General features: G+C 42.7%; 1 long non-coding RNA gene across 1 annotated transcript; it reads left to right on the forward strand.

Moving 5' to 3' along the window:
• The first annotated feature begins 2,144 nt into the window (after positions 1 to 2,144).
• Positions 2,145 to 8,323, forward strand: LOC144333717 (uncharacterized). The gene is made up of 4 exons (XR_013402655.1): positions 2,145 to 2,904; positions 3,853 to 3,946; positions 5,048 to 5,157; positions 5,674 to 8,323. It is a non-coding gene; the product is annotated as an uncharacterized LOC144333717 (long non-coding RNA).
• Positions 8,324 to 17,215: the final 8,892 nt, after the last annotated feature.

A 17,215-nucleotide genomic window follows, 5' to 3' on the forward strand; every position in this document is an offset into this window, starting at 1 on the left:
TTTATTAACCCAGGGGTTCAAGTTTATCCTAGGCCAGGCTCCTACAGTTGGAGGCAAATACAGTGACTTTCGTTGAAGTAATCAGATCTGCATCATTATTCAGCCTTTCATGCTGATGAACTGTGGGAAACAATATTCAATAGCAGAAAAGGGGAGAATATGGAAGTCCCCAAACCAAGACTAAGGTGCAACTAATTCAGACTCTGGGTTTTAAAGACACCTATAGCTCTGAATAATGATGGATCTCTGAGGGACCCATGCATTGAGGAAACAGCCTGCCATTTTTGCGTATCTGCAGTAAGTTGCTTAATCTTATGCTGGAAAGAAGCATGGCTTAATAGCATTACAAGATATTTTCAGTAATTCAGCATTATTTTGATACATTTTATTTTTAAATTTTAAAAGAAAGGAACAATTTTACATTCATAAAAAAAGTTGCAAGTACAGCACAAAGTACCCCCTCCTGTAACTGGAAACATTTGAGACTATACTGAAGACCTGATGACCCCACCCTCTAACACTTTACCATGTTGTAACCTCCCAATGCATTCACCATGCCTGCTGCCTAGACAGAGCTGATTTATCAAGACAGGGGAATTGCCATGGAGAAAGAGTAATTCGCGAAGAATTGGCTGTGTGGGAGACTGAACTTTTATTAGTACTCAAATCAGTCTCCTAGAATATTTGGGGATGTTTTAAAAGATAATTTGGCAGGTAGGGGCTTGGGAATTGGAGTGCTGATTGGTCAGGTTGAAGACGGGATCATGTGGGTGTGGCGGTGGTTGAAGTGAGGTTTTCTTGCAGTCGTCCATTCCTGGATGGGATCACTGAACTGGTTGATTCAGATTACCTGTCTGGGTAGTGTCAGCTGACCAAGAAAGTGCAGCGTCTGCAAAATGTCTCCAGCACTAATCTCTTAGGTTTTACAACAGTGATGTTATCCCCAGGAGCAATTTGGGGAGGTTCAGAGTCTTGCAGCCAGAGGCTACTTGACCCCTAAACCGTAATTTCTAATCTTGAAGCTAATTTGTAAGTCCTACAAAAGCAAACTGATCCTAGGGCAAGAAGGGTGTCTTTTCAGGAAAGGGCTATTATCAATTTTGTTTCAGAGTCAAACTATAAACTAAATTCCTTCCCTAGGTCAGTTCAGCCCATTTCCAGGAATGCATAAGGACAGCTTAAAGATTAGGTTAGAAGGAACATGGAGTCGTTTAGGTCTGATCTCTTTCATTGTCATAATTTCCTCAGTTACAATTTTTGCAGAGGCAGTTTCAAAGTGTTCCCTATAAACAAGATATTCTCCTAAACAGGCCCAATACACCAATAAAATACATTACTCCAGCTAGTCCTCAGGAATATTTCTAATTTTGACAACTATTTCAAAAATGTTTCTTATGAAATGGTCTCCAGGAAGAAACACAATCTCTGCAGACAAATCTGTGCTATCCTGGTCTGAGCTGGGACACTGGGGACACTGAACCTATGCTGAGTTACTGAGAACCAACCCCTGCAGCTGTGCCCAACCTGCCCCATCTCCTGTTGATTTGCATGTTCCCGGGTCACAGCCCACAGCCCTGAAGACTTATTAATGGGTTGGTCACACCCTGTGCAGGAGTCAGTCCCAGTCAGGACACAGCATGGACAGGAGGGTCCCCACTCAGCTCCTGGGCTTCCTGTCGCTCTGGCTCTCAGGTAAGGAAAAGCATTAGCAATTTACTCAGCCTAGTGTGGTCAATATTGCCTAGCCATTCAGGGAAGGCCTTATAACATGATTAATTGTCTGCATATTTGTTTTTATGTTTCCAATCTCAGGAGTCAGAGGTGACATACAGATGACCAGTCTCCATCCTCCCTGTCTGCATCTGTAGGAGACAGTGTCACCATCACTTGCCGGGCAAGTCAGAGCTTTAGTAGTAGTTTAGCCTGGTATCAGCAGAAACCAGGGAAAGCCCCTAAGCTCCTGATCTATAGTGCATCCAGTTTGCAATCTGGGGTTCCTTCGAGGTTCAGTGGCAGTAAGTCTGGGACAGATTTCACTCTCACCATCAGCAGCCTGCAGCCTGAAGATATTGCTAGTTATTACTGTCAACAGTATTACAGTGACCCTCCCACAGTGTTACACACCTAAACATAAACCTCCCAGGGAAGCAGGTGTGTGAGGCTGGGCTGCCCCAGCTGCTCCTCCTGGTGCCTCTATCGGCTGGAAGTGTTCCTCAGATGCAGATTTAATGAAGGATAGAAATGATTACACATGAGGATTCTGTTTTATGGACTCAGTTGAGATTCATACAGCAAAGGAAAAGTCACTATAGATATTCTAAGCAGGAATTATTAGAATACAGAGAATTGTCTGAACTATTGTTGAAGTCAAAATAAAATGTGGAGATTCATCTCTACATTTATTGCTTTCTTTGGGAAGACAGAATTGCAATATGGAGCATACAGGAAGACCTGGTGGTCTTACATATGTCAGAGGAACAAATAGAAGAGGTTTTATTAAAAATAAAGAAAAATGTTAGGTATTACCCTTTGAGAAAGTTAAGTGGCACAAGTAAGGGTTGGAGCTGGCAACTGAGACTGGTCAGCAATGGTAGTGGGCAAAATTAGTCCTTGAGTTTTAGCAAGTTATCTGAGAAGATGTAGATAAAACTAGTTTCAGGTTACAACAAGCAATCAGGCTCACAGAGAATTACATTCTGGGAGCAGTGTTTCATATCCTGAGTGCTTTTTCACCCTGGCTTCTTGACTTTGTTTTAGGTGAGCATCGCAGGAATGACCCGGTTCCTATGATGAACTTCCACATTACAAACTTTTAAAGTCCAACATATAAAAGTCGGGAAGCTTTACACTAGAAACAGGGGATTCTACGGTGCTCCTTCTGTAGAGACAGCTGCACCTGTGCAGGTGATAAGATCATGAGCTGCACACTTTGCCTTACTTTTTATTTTTTTTGTAAATAAGTTGCCTGATTCAATGCCATATTATGGAAGAATTTCTTAACTGTGATGAAAGCACTTGGAAAATCCTCAAATAATATTTCATGCAGAAATATAACTGACAAGAAAGACAAATGCATGTACAGGAAAACAACCGCCCTCCTCATGTTGGATGAGGCCTTTTTTTTTTTTTTTTTTTTTTTGAGACGGAGTCTCGCTGTGTCGCCCAGGCTGGAGTGCAGTGGCCGGATCTCAGCTCACTGCAAGCTCTGGCTCCTGGGTTTTTACGCCATTCTCCTGCCTCAGCCTCCCGAGTAGCCGGGACTACAGGCGCCCGCCACCTCGCCCGGCTAGTTTTTTTGTATTTTTTAGTAGAGACGGGGTTTCACCGTGTTAGCCAGGATGGTCTCGAACTCCTGACCTCATGATCCGCCCGTCTCGGCCTCCCAAAGTGCTGGGATTACAGGCTTGAGCCACCGCGCCCGGCCTGGATGAGGCCTTTTAAAAACACCTGACACCAGCTATTAGACATGATCCTTAATGTCTGTTATAATCTTAGGTTATTCTTCTTGGAAAGGTGGATGCTCAGAAGTGCCGGTATCCCCGTGAGTCCCAGTATGTGGCCGGGGTTACTTTGAAAAGGTTGATTTGTAGTTTAAGGTCTGACACAGAAAATGAGCACATATGACACAAGTTGCTGGTACAAAACTAAAAACACAAGCATGCATTTGTTGAGCCCTGGAGCCTGTTATCTTCTGGAAGAGCTGGAGCCAAAACTGGGTCACATATCAGTCTTGGATTTATTTAAAAATGTTTTATTTTATCTGTTTTGTTTTAATGACTCCTAGTTTTACTTTATATTAATTTGAGGATAATCATCATCTGATTTTGACATGTGTTCTTCACTGTCTTTCAGTCCAGACATATTCCCTGACATACTCCTGTCACCATATAAGGAACAGAGAACTATCACTTCATGATAGGTTTACTGTTTAACTTTGCTGAAATAGGTAATTATTTGGTTGTCCTTGTGTGTGTTGGCATGGGGGTACCCTGCATCACCATAGCTTTGAGTTTCAATTTAGAGTATTCTATATATTGTACTTGAGGATACATGTAAAGGCATTCATTCCTTTGTACCAGGCCCTGTGGTCAGCAAGGTCTAAAATTGCATGACTGGAAACCCATGTAACCCAGCTGTGTTCCTGTGAATCATAAGAGAGTTTCCTCCTACTTCTGACCTATGACTTCCTAAACCATTGCTTCATGTTAACATGGTCATCAGTTTAAAGATTCTGGAGCTTGCAGTGAGCTGAGATCCGGCCACTGCACTCCAGCCTGGGTGACAGAGCGAGACTCTGTCTCAAAAAAAAAAAAAAAAAAAAAAAAAAAAAAAAAAAAAAAAGATTCAGCACATGTTGAAGGAGAGTATCTGAAGTCAGTAGAAGGTCATAAGGTCATACCCACATGGACTTCCTTGGGTGAAGTATTTGGTAGGACCAATAGATGCCATGATCATGTGTCTATTATTTCATTTCTTTCTCCACGTTTAGTGCCCTGATTATGAAATATTCCCATATCAATAACACATACAGACTCTAAACATGGTAATAGTCAATTATAGGTGAGCAGAAAAGGCAAACATTTATCTAGAACACAGAAGAATCCTAGTACAAATGTGTTACAGCCACCTCCAGGGAAAGTGATCTAATATCCCAAAGTATCACCAAATTTCTGATGGTTATTTGCCTCTGCTGCTGAGAAGTCCCAGAAGTGGCAACAGTTGGATCAGCACTGGTGCAGATAGTGATGGAAAGTCACGGCTCATGTGTTGCACATGTGCACTCCAGGTCACCACAGCTGCTTTGTATAAACAATTCTTATGCAAATACTGTGGGAGTTAAGGGAAGAGTCTAGGTTCGGTTAACCTGTGTAAAGGTGGATGATTCATGAGCATGGATTGTTTGTTGTTGTTTCACCTATGGCAGACATTCTCTGCTGTTTTGATACAATAACAAATTTCTGCACACATAATTTCCTACTCCCATGAGTGCATTGACATGTCTCTTCTCTAGGGCTTCTTGTCTCTGATCTTCCAATCCGTTTTCTAGGATGTTGGCCAACCAGCTTCCCAGGAATCCATGTATATAATTAACTCACACTTCGTTATTCACGTTAGTTTGATTACCGTGTGTCCTGCTCAGCTACCTTCTGACTCCAGGTAATATTTCACAGCCACCCATGATGGTGGCCATAGTGTGGGAGGAATTCACTCCTATTTACACGAATGTATGGTGTAGATTCATTCAAGAAGAAGCCTAGCTTTTTTCTTTGTCATTGTGGTTTTGTTTGTTTGTTTTTGTTTTTATGTGTTTCCCCTCTGGCATTAGCTGAATGGGAAAATCCATGAGGTCATTGAACATTAGCATAAGAGAGGAAAGTTATATGGGAAACTGGAACACCTGTCATTCTAAGTGAAGCATGCTTTCTCTGAATCTCTTTTCACCCAATTCTGAAAGTGCAAACTCCATGGTAATACTGAGTAGTTCTGAACATCACCTGGACATATAAATTTTTGAGACTAAAATTCCCAGTGGATGAGGGGCAGCTCAGTCACATAGTTACCTATTGCCTCATGTGCACATCTACTAGGGCCCTGAGATATTCTGAGAGCTGCATTTTAAACAGAAAATTGTTTGTTTGTTTGTTTTCTGGGCATTACACTGTCCTACCCTAGAACCCCAGAGACTGACGCTGTGATTCTATTTTGGAGCTGGCAAGAGAGTTCACAGTGTCCTCATCTAATACAGATGCATCTAACCCAAGCAATGTGCTGGATCACACGACCCAAGCAACAGAGCCACCTGTATCAGAACCTGAACTTAGGACAGAACTTCTCATTCTCTGAGCCCACTCCAAACAGACAGCCTTGCGAGTAAGCTGATAAACAAGATGGTGTAGTAGACCCAAGCGTGGAATGTGTTGTGACAACACTACAGGGTGGGCTTGCCAACACTATGGTTTGTTCTCATTGGTTGGAGGTGCAAGACGAAATTATTTTCCCTTACTTTGAAAGGAATGATCAGCATGACTCACTCCCCTTCTCTAAATCCCTGATATCTTCCCCAACGTGACAGGCCCTTAAATTTGTAGCGATGAATCTTATCTTCTGTTCCTCAGGTGTCTTCATTGTATAGTGAGAATCCATATTATTTTCTGCTTATTGCATGATCTCATCAACATATTGTTGTGCGGGGTGTTGGTTTGTGAAAGGTCCACAGGATCAAGGTTTCTTCGGCCTATATTGTGACAGAGAGCAGGGGAGTTAATGTAGCCCTGGGCCGAGATTGAGGATATGAGCTCCTGTTCACCCCAGATGACTGCAGAACCTACCAGAGACTGCGATGGACTCTGTCTTCACTCTGCAGCTGGGCGGAGGGTCTGGTCAAGCCCTGTCAGAACCTCAGCACCATGCGTCTGCAGGTGCCAGCAGAGGGCGCTTCTCACACTCATGGAAGGGGCGGGGAGGGCGATCTCCTGGCAACGGTGATGTCTGTGTATTTAAACCAGTAAGAAAGCCCCATAATTTCCATGTATCCCTCCTCTCACATCTAAAGTGGTCCCACCTCTCCTCTCACATCTAAAGTGGTCCCACCTCTCAGTATCTATAAGAGGTTTTTTCTCTGAGATGTGGCTGAAGCAAAACTTGCAAGTCAAAAGCAGCCAGCGAGATGTCCCCATGGCAACTCCTGGGGTTTCTGCTGCTCTGTGTTCCGGGTGAGAGTATGTGGACAAAGCTAAAAGTGGGACCATTATTTCAATCAGTGATATTTTTTTTCATTAAGAACTCTGCCTCTTATGAAATTTAGCATGCTTTTTAATGTGAATTTATAAAAAGTAATGCATATGCTTCCTCCTTGTCTAACTAGATTAGTGGTGATTTTGATACACATACCGTTATGACATGTTAGTATTTTCTGTGTGTTGTTAGCCTCCAGGGGTAATATTGTGCTGACCCATCCCCAGCCTTTCTGTCTGGGACTCCAGGAGAGAAAGTCACCATCACCTGCTGGGTCAGTTAGGGCATTAGCAGTAACTTATACTGGCGCCAGCAGAAACCAAATCAAGCTCCAAAGCTCCTCATCAAGTTTGCTTCTCAGTCCATGTCGGGGGTCCCCTTGAGGTTCACTGGCAACGGATCTTAGACAGATTTCATCCTCACCATCAGTCGCCTTCCAGGTGAAGATGCTGCAACTTATTACTGTCAGCAGAGCAATAGTTTTCCTTACACTGAGTTACAACCCAGAACAAAAACGAGCTCAGCCTGGTTGAACAGAGAAACTGGGGATACCCTGTTCTTCTAACCATTGTAGGGGCATCTGGGGCAATGATCTATGCAATACCATGACATCTGCCACACCCAGCAGAGTTGAAACCCAAGAGTCACTGTCTTATAACTTCATCTTTAACAAGTCTTTTTCAGAATATGTGCAGAGCAGTTGAAGATTACCTCTCCCTTTTCTTTCCATAGACTTACATAAACTATTTTCTACAAGTTGGTAAAAAACAAACAAACACACACACACTTTGGATATTTCTTCAGAGAAATAGTAATTCATTTATGGCAAATAGGTTTTAAAGGGTAAAGATTAGAAGGGGAATAGGTGATGGCCTGGAGATGTAGTGACAAAAGAGCCCATGAACTCAGGTGTCAGTGAGTGTGGGTTCAAAGGAGTCACACAGTGATCTTATTTCATAAGAAGTCCCCTGAAGCCTCAGGCTTTATAAGTCAGATTAACATTAAGGTTCACTTTCATCAGTGTAGGAGTCAATGGGGAGTTCAGGAAGCAATGGATATTTAGGTTTTCATGTATGGAAACTGGTCCATAGGCAGTATAAATATAGACATTCAGCTAGGGCTTTTGAAAATAAGACGGTCTCCAAAATAATATTTATCTAAAGTAAAAAAAGAAATGAATCATTTATTACCAGTCTTAGGAGCAGGATAGGACTCCAGGCCTAAAGAGGTTGAAATTAAGAATCCTCAATTCTTCAATGTGAAATGCTTCACCAAAAGTTGAGTATACCAAGGCACTCCCAAGCAAGAGAATGTAACTTTGGGAGATTAAAGAAGGTGATAAAACCAAATGGACATTTTGTTTCATATCTTGCTGGACATTGGAATTACAGGAGGATCACCCATGATCCTTAGAGAGAATTTCTGTTCTGCATATCAGAGACATTTTCTGTCTCCTCTTTCATTCTCATCCAAAATCCAAAGTGCTGTTTGAAGATGTATTTTTTTTTAAATTTTGCCATACTTAATTGTAAGACCAGTATCCTACTGTGAATATTTGGTGATTCTAATATAAACTAAGTTCATTTGTTTGACGTTGTTTGTTGTGCACTTATCTATGCATTCAAAAATAACTTTGGGGATACGATCTAGTCATTAGCGATGTAGACTGGCATCACAGTAAGCGACACTTTAATGATTTTCATCATATTTGGTCACAAAACTATATCACTTTTCAATAAACTTTTTTTTTACCATACAACACATATTTTATTCCAAGATGAAAAATATGATAAAAAATAATATGTCTACATTATGGTTTCAGGCGTATGATGTTTCAAGTTGGAGAACACAATGTGGAGGATGTCTAATTTTGAACCATGATTGGTTAAACCCATATATCAAGTATGGGTGAGGAAGATATTATATTTTATAAGATACTTTAGTTCCTGTGTATCTGAGCTGTTTAATAGTATTTTGAAATATACTGTTTTTAATCTTTATTCCATGTATTCTCTGAATGTGCCCAAAAGTTTTCCAGCAGGACTTCCTTAAAATATCAAACCTTAAGGAAAAGAACATTGTAACGAATCATATTAGGTCCTGGTTTTGGATGCCTGCCTGAGATCACTCATCAGCTCCTCCTCTGCTTCTAAGGGCTGACTCCCCCACCCTCTCCAGCAAGTTCCAACAACTATGAGGGCCTTTCTTCCTCCTGTGTTGAATACAATTAATCATAATTGTATACTTTACATGCAAACTGTGTTTATTTAACATCAAGATAATGTTTGCTACTTTTGTCAATATGTTTTCCCACCTCTAGTTAATCATTTTCAACTGTAAAAGTCGTTTGGTTTCCTTAGTTGAGGAGATTGCACCATATTTCTTTTAATTAAAAAAAGAAGCATATAGTTGCTTTTAAGGGATTTAAATTAATGTCAGAGTTTTCAGAACCAATAGATGCTATCATTTGAGGGTCAAGTGCATGTAAATAAATAAGATAATTTTTGATTCCAAGTACTAATATTCAGTAGGGGAATGAGCCATGCACAGAACAATAACTATATAATGAAACTGAATAGAATAATTTCAGTAGTTAATAAGTTGCATAAAAATTAGGCAATGGTATGTGGTATCTGGAGGTAGAAGCTGTTCATTTAAGTTGTTTGGGGAAGATCTTGGGGTTGTACTGAGGATGCATCTGAGTGATATGGCAGCAGCCAAGTGACCATACAACCTGCAAAGACCATGGAGTCATCACGGGAAGGGCAGAGGTTGGGAGATTCCCAATAAACTACTGCACATTGAAAAATTTATTTTTACCACTTTAGTAGTATAAAACCCAACAGTCCTACAATAATCAGATGTCTTATGTGTTTTCAATTTCTTAAGAATATAATTTATCGTAATATCTTTTATCAAACACCTTGACCTGGATCACACTCAGGACATAGAATGTTCCCTTGCTCAGAACCTGGAAGCCCAGGTCTGCACCCTTATTGCTAATTGGCAGGCTCCCCAAAGCCCTTCCCTGTCACTCAAGCCTTCATCACCAGGTCCTGTGGGGTGGGATCACCTAAGGTAGGGGCAGCACTGGACACTGGTCATGGTGCTCTGGCTTCAACTGCGGGGGCTGCGTGTGACAGGGTTCATATGTCTCATGGAACTGAGAAATACTATTGATTAGGGAGCACCGCATTCACCTCCCACTTGATCAGACAGCACCACTCTGCTCAGAAGCCTAGGGAGAGGGACATGAGTAATACTGGGGAAGATTTGTGGTCTGTTTCCACCTCAAATTCTGGGAGAAACACTCAGCTTCCCAGTTGCTAGCTTCCCTTTCAGTGCCTTCAAGATGGAGAGTTTACATCATCCATCTGGAAGCAGCAGAATCTGGGAAAGGTTCCAAAGATTCACTCACATGCTCTTTCTACCTTGTCCACCCCAGCTTGGTGCGATGGTCCTAGGATCATCTCTGCTTGATATTTAGCAGATTGGTTGTCCTATGACATTGCTGTTTGTGACCATCTCAAACTTCCCTGTCTCACATGGCAAACACTAGCAGTGCCCAGCCACAAACATGTACATTAGAATTAACTAAAATTAACAATGTAGTTCCTTAGTTGTTTTCACTACATTTCAAGCGCTCAGGAGCCACATATGACATATAACGGCTACCCTTGCAAAGCATAAATCTAGACATTTTCATCATCTTAAAAAATCATTTTCATTAGTGCTGATCAAAAGGGTTACACTGGCACACAGTTTTATAGCTCACAGCACAAACCTCAGCAGCTGTCATTCCAGAGAATCAGGTGGTCTCAGATGCTTCCTGGCTGGTGCAGCCACTGTTTCAAGGATGAGAGGAATGAAGCTGACTAGACACATCCAGACCAGGGGCCCTCTACTCCCCAGCCTAGCCCTCCACTGTGCCCTCCAGGGCCCCTCACAACCTCACTATCTCTTTTCCAGAACCACATCATTGGCATCTCACATGGATCACAGACTCTAGCTCCGAATGTTTTTGTGATCATCTTTTTTGAACACACCTTATCCTCAACAAGGTGACTGGTTTATTGAGGAGAGGAATCATTTTGTGTTCCCTATAGAATGCAGCCTATTGATGGACGTAATAAAATCAACTCCATGAAAACCAATGAAAAAACTCAATCAAGTCTTATTAGAAAGCAGCATCTAAAATTCTATTTGATATTATGTCATAACCTGCCATTGAAGGGTAAGTCACAAACCTTGCCATTGGACAAACCCCATAATAAGCATAAGATAGAAGTCTGATCTTAGAAATAGTGAAAATAAGGGTGGTGTTGTTACAGTATCAGCAGGCGCCCCCAAGGCCGGATGGGGTCTCATGTGTGACCTGGATCACCTGGGAGGAGCTGCCAGTGTGCTGAGTGGTGGGAAAACACCCCCTGTGCTCTGAGACTGGAAGCCTCGCCTTGTCCTTCCTATTGCCTTGGCCGTATCCACAAAGCGCTCCTGCTATGAACTGAATTTTGATTCACAAATTCATACTTTGAATCTCCAAACTCCAATATGACTGTATTTAGACATAGAGGTTATGAAGAGGAAATTAGGGTCAAATGAGGTGAAAACAATGGGGTTCTGACTTAATAGGATTTGTATTCTAATAGAAAAGAAGTATCATTGAGCTGTTCTTTAACCCCTCACCAGCCTCCAAGCGTGCACCAAGGAAAGCATGTACTTGCTTCTCCTACACATGCCCTGGCACATTGCTGAACCCATGAGACGATGTATCCAGAGAGGACATCTGGAAACAAGAAACAGGGTTCTCACCAGAAAGCAAATCCTTCTGGACCTTGGTCTTGAAACTTCCAGGCTTCTAATACATTCACAGTACATGTCTAATAAGTTAGTAATAAATGTCTGTGGTTGAAGCCATCCAGCTGAGGGTATGTTGGTGTGGCAGTCCCAGTAGACTCATCCACTGTTCCCACCTTCTCTGAGCAGGATCAGCCTCAGGAGGCACCTTGTGGACTTTGGGACATAGCTTTTCTCCTCTTGTTCTTGCTATTCTTACTGCCTGGTGAGGAAGGGGAAGTCAGGCTTCAGCCTCAGATAGTTTGTATTAAACATGAACTTTCCTTGATGATGAAGTTGTTAGCCTGTTTTTCCTTCTGATCAGAATTGCACCAAGTTGGATGAACTACAAGCCTGGTATTAATATTTGGGGATCTGAGTGTCTGTTCCCCTACTTGGATGACAGTGAGCATGTGATGTGGATGCCATCTTCATCCCCCTCCATGTGTCTCAGGTGAGGGGCTCACTGTCACCTGCAGAGCTGGCCAGAATATGAAGAACATCCTAGCCTGGCACCAGCAGAACCTGGGCCTGGCTCTGAGCTCCTGCTGGCTCCTGCTGCCCTCCTGGACATGATCCCTGCCTGGATCAGGGAGAGTGGGCCTGACCAGATGTCACTGTGGCCATCTGCAACCAAGATGCCTTCAGAAGTAGGTTCTCACTCCACCTGTCCCCTGTCATGCACAAATCTTCCCTAGTAACAGCTCTGCACAGGGGCTGCTAAGGGTCTGAAATGTTCTCAGGGGAACAGGCTGGGGGATATCTCTGAATTCACATCCTCTCTTTGCCTCACACCCCCTTCCCACCACCTCTATGGGCACCTCTAGTGTATTTGTGGGCATCACTGCACGGAGCATGTCAGGATGTTTTCTCCCACCTCCTACTCCGAATTCATGATGAAAATTCATTCTCACTTCAGACATGGGCTGTCTATGCCTTGTTTCTCTTACATACATGCCCGGGCACATTGCTGAACCCTAGTTCTGATCCCACTCCATGAATCTTTGCGGAAGGGTCATGGTTGCCAAGTTGTGGTTATTGGAGACCAGAAAATAAAATGGCAACTATTGAGAAGCTTGTGTGTGGGGCAGACATAGGCCGTTGTCAACAGAGTCCCAGCAGCTGGTGAGCCATGAAAGCTGGGCAGAGGGGAAGTTGGGAATGAGTCATGGAGGGTCTTCATCCTATGACCATGCCTGAGCCACATGTGCGCTTCGTTTGACAGAAATGACTGGAAGAGGACTTGTCTATGCTGAGCTCTGGGGACAAAACCTCCTTCCATTCAAGAGCCAGACTCACTATCCATCTATCTCCTGGGCATCTACTGCTCTGTGATTCCACAGACCCCCCTCAGGTCACTCATCATCCTCAGCAATGGGGAGTTCACTGCTCTCTGCCCAGGGGGATATCGAAGAGGGTCCTGAGCTTTATGACCCTCAGGCCCTGGAGTGAGGAGGGGCCATGAGGTGGTGCACCCAGTGCTCATTTTTAATGTTCACATTCAATTTATTAAAGTTTAAAACGATACCTTATACTAGCAACCAAAGTTATATCTCTTTATATATAAACATGTACCACATATTTATTCATAAATAGACACATAGTATATTCAAATATACAAATACAACTTATTTCTAAAATATATGCATTCAATATATAAAATTTATATTAGAAATTCTTATTACAGATACACATAATGTTATGTTTATTTGTGTAGCACGTGTTCCTTTTCTTTCCAAGCAGAACAGAGTCTGGCTGAGTAAAGACTTTGAGGACATTTGCTGACCCTCCCTCTTTGACTCTAACAGGGTCAAAGTCATTCAGGACCCTGGAGCCCACTGAAAGTCTCTGACACTTTCACTCTTGCCAGGCTGCAGGATATATGCTTAATGCAGCTCCTCTGAATTTGTGAGCAGTTTCCTTCCCTCAAGCCCCTGCCAGGCAGCCCTGTGGCCAGGGCCTGTGGTTCCTCCCAGGTCCTCAGCCCTGTGGCTCAGGAGAGCAGGTGCTTCCCCCACAGTGCTGGGCCAGCGTCTGGCAGCTCTCAGGCACTGCCAGCCTGACTTTAGCCCTGGGCTAAGGACCCTATTCCAAATGTCTCCTCATTTATTGCGCTACCTTAAGTCTGTCTTGTTATTAAACTCAAAGTCTATATTTCCACAATTTCTAAAGCTAGCATTTGCCACCTGGAAAATTAGAGATGTAAATTCGTTGTCATTCTCAGAGTCTGGCCTCTTCCAGCCCCACCAGATGAAGTTACTCATATCTTCTCTTCTCTCCACACAACTTTACTTAGAATTACAGTGAAATGTAACATGCGTTAAAACTCTCATCGCCTGCACAGAAACCATCCTCTTCTCCTTTGGTGCCTAGGGCACCAGCTCTATCCTGCTGGGCATGGTGAGGACAGTGAGCCTCTCCCAGCCTGAGATAGGAGCAGGGATTAAGAGAACATGTGACGAGCTCCACAATGCAATGTCAGGGGAGTGAAGGAGAGGCAGGGACTCTGGGAAGAATTTGATCCTTCCTAAGAAGATGGAAGGTGAAGAGGTTTGCTTCACCTTTTAAAATCAACCACTTCATTTTAGATTTGGGAGCTGGGACACATGTTTCATTGCCCTGACTCCTTCCACATCTCCTCTTTCTCTTACAATGGCTCTGACTCAGTCTGTCCCTCACAGATTGTGTCCTGAAAATCTAATTTCCCTCCTAATATGAAAACAAACCAACGAATAAAACCCTCTTTCTCCTATCATGTGCTGTGAGATCTGACCCCTAAACTTTGTGACACCCAGATCGTATAAGAGATAATCATGGGACTTTATCCAAGAGATTTTCTAACTAAAAAGAATTCTCATGCTAGCTTTTCTCTCGGAGAAATTTTCTCTGTCTCTTGTCATAACTGACACCAGAAGACAAGGTGGAAATAGTTCCAAGAACAGAGGACAACCATGCGCTCAGTGAGGTGAAAGACGTCTCTTCCCCTTGCATTAGTTTCCAATGCTGTTGTTTAAATTGTCACAGTCTTATTGGCTTCACACAACATAAATGTATTACCCTGTAGTTCTGGAGGTCAGAAGTCTCACTGAGCTAATGTTAAGGTGTCAGTAGGTCTGTATTCCTTCTGGAGGTTCCAGAGGAGAGAATTGTATTCTCTGCTTTTTATCTTCCAGGTGCTCCCACATTTCTGGTTCCATGGCCCCTCCCTTCCTCAAGCCACATACTTCCCCATTGTCCCAGCTCCTCTCTGACTGAGAGCCTGCTCCTCTATTTTAATGACCTTTGTGATTGTATTGATTTCATCTGGATAACCAGGTTGCTTCTTCGCAAAGTCCTTAACTTACATCTGTCAAGTTCTTTTTTTGCTATATAATGTAGAATTGTTATGATGCCACTCCAATGACTGGAGGAACACCAGGGTTCTCAGTCTCACTCCCATTTGTTTAAAACGACACGGATATGTGTGGAGTTGTTTTAAGGAGCGAAAAGTTTAATACGCAAGAAGGAAGGAAGAAGAAAAGAGCTCCCCCGTACACAGACAGAGGGAGGGGGGATTCGAACTAAGAGAAAATTCCATGTGCGGCGGAAAAGTGGCTGCTTATATGAGGAGGCTGAAGGAGGTGGTGTCTGATTTGCATAGGACTCAGGGGATTGGTCTGACCAGGCATGTCATTCATGTAGCCTGAGAAAAAACTTGTCCTCCCACCCTAGGGTTTTAATATACAAATGCAGGGTGTCATAATGTTCTACACACATGGGGATATGTGGGGGCAGCCATGTTGCCAGGCACATGTGGGGACAAGGAAGAAGAAGGTGGGAATCACCATGTTTGACTGGACTCAATTTCTAATGGTTGGTATTTGCATATCAAAGCTTGCCAGCCCTCTAAGAACCAGGGCTTTCCTGCTAGACAAGAAACATTTCTGGAGCTGCTTTAAAAGAAACAAAACCTACCCAAGGACCCCTTTTCCTCTCTATCTAAAATAACTTCTTAAAAACTCCTATAACACTTGGGTTCCAGAGACAAGGACATGGACATCTTTTGGGGTAGGGACATTATTCATTCCACCGCCATAAACATATTCCCCAAAATTGTCCTTCTCTAAACTAAAATTTAAAAAAAAAATCACAAAATATTTTTATGAAGCAAAAAAGCTGGACAAAATCTTAGACTCAGCTTCGTCTAACTTGTGAGTTTTAACTGTTGGAGTAAGCTCACTCCTCTGTCTCTACTGTAGACTTATGGATGTATAGATAGTTTTAGAGGATTTTTAAATTTTGTGACCCAGTGTAAATAAAACAGAATCTGAGACAGGTCTCAATCAAGTTGTAGGTTTATTTTGCCAAAGAAAAGGCTTATGGCCTGTGACACAGGCTTATGTGGTCCTGCAAACTTGTGCCCAAGGTGTTTGGGTTACACATTGGTTTTATAAACTTTAGGGAGACACAGAAATCACAGGCAAAGACAAAGCAGCAGGAAGGTTTGTGCACAGGCTACAGCACTGTGATTTGGCTCCCCTAGTCAGGCATCAGTAAAATTTTATGGAGCCCTAGGCTGCAGCCCACTGATGCTGATATAGTTGCATCCACTTCCCCTGCTACTGAGCCAGGCTGGGACCTTTTTTGGCACATTAGAGATGTGAGATATAACGAGTGCAAATCCCTGTCCAATTTCATCTGGATCCAGCTGGTTTCTACATGTACATGAGCAACTGCTTGATAAGAGACTGAGTGTCTCTTTCCTAAAGATGTTAACAGGGAGGCTCGTGTCTGGGTCACGATGATATCCCCAGTCACTGATAAAATGTAAAAGAAGAAAGTGGCATTGATGGTGCGTGGCGGGGACATCCTCCATGCAGTGGCCACCCTCACTAAAAGAGATGAACTTTGGGAAATAATACTCAATGGCAGAAAAGAAGGTAGACTATGGAGGAGCTCAAAATAAGAATAAGGTGCAGCCCATTTAGTCTCTGGGTATTATAGAGACCGGTAGCTCTTGAAAATGGTGGATCTGTGAGCACTGCGTGCATTGAGGGAACACGGTATCAACTTAGTGTATCTGAAGTAAATTGTTTGATCTTGTACTGGTAAGAACAATGGCATAACACCATTACCTAATACTTACAAATATACATTGCCCCATGTAAATAAGTTTTATTTGTAACATTTTTAGAAAGCAACAATATTAAACTCACAGAAATTTTGCAAGTATAGCTCACTTACCCCCTTCACTAACTGGAATCATACGAGAGTCTTTTGAAGACCTAAGAATCCTACCATCTAACGTTTTACTATGTGTTCCTACAAACAAGACTATTCTCCTAAATATTCCCCACATGCTAATGAAATACATTACTCCATTGACTCCTGAGGAATATTTCAAATTGTCAAAAACAAAAACAAAACAAAACAAAAAACCCTGAAAAAAGGTTTCTCATAGCAAAATAGTCCCCAGTAGAAACATATCTCTTCAGACAAATTTCTGCTACTCTTGTCTTACCTGAGACACCTGGTGACACTGAGCTGGTGCTGAGTTACTGAGATGAGACAGCCCTGCAGCTGTGCCCAGCCTGCCCTGTTCCCTGCTCATTTGCATGTTCTCAGAGCACATCCTCCTGCCCTGAAGACTTATTAATAGGCTGGA

The sequence above is a fragment of the Macaca mulatta genome, chromosome 13 (assembly GCF_049350105.2).
Source record: "Macaca mulatta isolate MMU2019108-1 chromosome 13, T2T-MMU8v2.0, whole genome shotgun sequence".
Classification (NCBI taxonomy): Eukaryota; Metazoa; Chordata; class Mammalia; order Primates; family Cercopithecidae; genus Macaca; species Macaca mulatta.